Here is a 1,894-nt window from a genome sequence, read left to right on the forward strand (position 1 = left end):
GCCCCACAATTTTCCCTCTGCTTGAGCTCAAGACTACTGTAGTCTTTCCAAAACTGATTAACATAAATCTAAGTCATCAGGCATAAAATCAAGTTTACTGGTAGTATAGGAGAGAAATAATAAATTAAATGGGTCCAAGAGATATCAATATTATGTCATTTAAAAATTAAGTTTAAATAATAAATATATACACACACACAATGATAATAATGGTAGGGAATTGTGATTATATGAAGAAGAAGTTTCTGTTTCTAAGCTACCAAAGGTAGCAAAATCAATATTCCTTTGCCGAATATTTTACATGCATTATTTCATCTCAGTGAGTAAGGGATTATTTTAATTTCTATTTTGTATTCTGCAAAGAATGTAAGTAACTTGCACAAGCACCCATGTTTAATTGTAGAACTGGAATTTAAGCCAAGAATAGGCTGACATTAAAATTCTTTCTGGTAACCAATATTTCCAACTGAGTCTCCCAGCTCATACTTTGAAGGTCTCAAAGATGCCTACTTTTGTCATTCCTCTGTCCCTCTCTTTCAATAGGATCAATGGCATTATCCTTCTGGCTGCCTTTCTTATCTGTGCCGATTTCAGAAGAAGCTATAGAAAGCATATTTATTAATTTTTTTCACTCATTTTACTCATTCAATATTGCCAGAAATTTAAGTCCCTTCCATTTCTTTAAGAAGGCTCAGAAAAGAATAAAGGAAGACAGTAGAAGAATAGAGGCATTTGAATTGAGCTTCTGGAGAAGAACATTGAAATTGTTGTGGCCTGCTAAAGGGACAAACTGATCTTATCTGGGTGGGGTCCTTCATTGTTTTCTGCTTGCCTGTTTGTTCCAGGGGGTGTTACTCAGGCAAGAGCCTTTATTTGTCTCTACCTGTGCATGGAAATGCCTGGAATGAAGCTTATCAACAACATTGACGTCAACAATATACATTATCCCCATCTTGCAGGCAAGGAAACTAAAGTTCATAGACATTACATAATCTTTTTCCTAATCATCTAGTCTACAAACTGAAGTTTGAATGCTATTTTTTTACCCCAGAGACTTTCCTCTGAACTCTTCCCCCATATTACATTTCATACCATCTCATGACAATTTAGTCAACATGGAAGCATAAATATCTCACAGCCATAGTATAAGGCAAAGCCCTGGTGGCATGGTGGCTATGTGCTGAGCTGCGAACTGCAACATCAGTGGTTCAAATCCACCAGGCGTTCCTCAGGAGAAAGATGGGGCTTTCTATTCCTGTAAAGAGTTACAGTCTGGGAAACTCACAGGGCAGTGCTACCCTGTCCTACATGGTCACTATGACTCGGCTTCGACTTGATGGCGGTGAGAGAGAAACGTGTACATACATGCATACACATAAATTATCATGGCCATCCATTGTGCAATGCCCCACCTACAGGCATTTTCTCACGGCGCCTTTCAAGTTTCACTTAGCAATGTTGTGACTAAGCAAGCCTAATGAATTCCACAACAGTATTGATAGTCTGAAGCAATTCCGTGGAGGCCTTCTTATTATAAACAATGTATGGCTTTTTATAGCATGCAAACGCTTTTATCTAGTTCTCACTTGGTGCTCCTGTCAACCACACAATGTGGAAAGATCCCATTTTTGCAGAGGACAGAGAGCCTCTAATAATTAGATAAGAATCAAAAGTGAGTAGTTAGCAGTGGAAAGACCAAGGACCAAGCCCTACCAGGCCTCCTACACTCTCCTCACCACCAATTTTTGATCATTTGTTATTTCCTTGTCCCTGGGCTTGCTAACACCCACTTCCTTTCCCCCGCCTCCCTCTCTCCCATGTCCCCCCACCCGCCTCTCCTCCAGATTGTCCATCCCACCTATCCTATCCAGATAGACCTGCAAAGACAATAATA

This window comes from Echinops telfairi, unplaced genomic scaffold (assembly GCF_000313985.2).
Source record: "Echinops telfairi isolate 266 unplaced genomic scaffold, ASM31398v2 ScPeMD7_7469;HRSCAF=8507_0, whole genome shotgun sequence".
Classification (NCBI taxonomy): domain Eukaryota; kingdom Metazoa; phylum Chordata; class Mammalia; order Afrosoricida; family Tenrecidae; genus Echinops; species Echinops telfairi.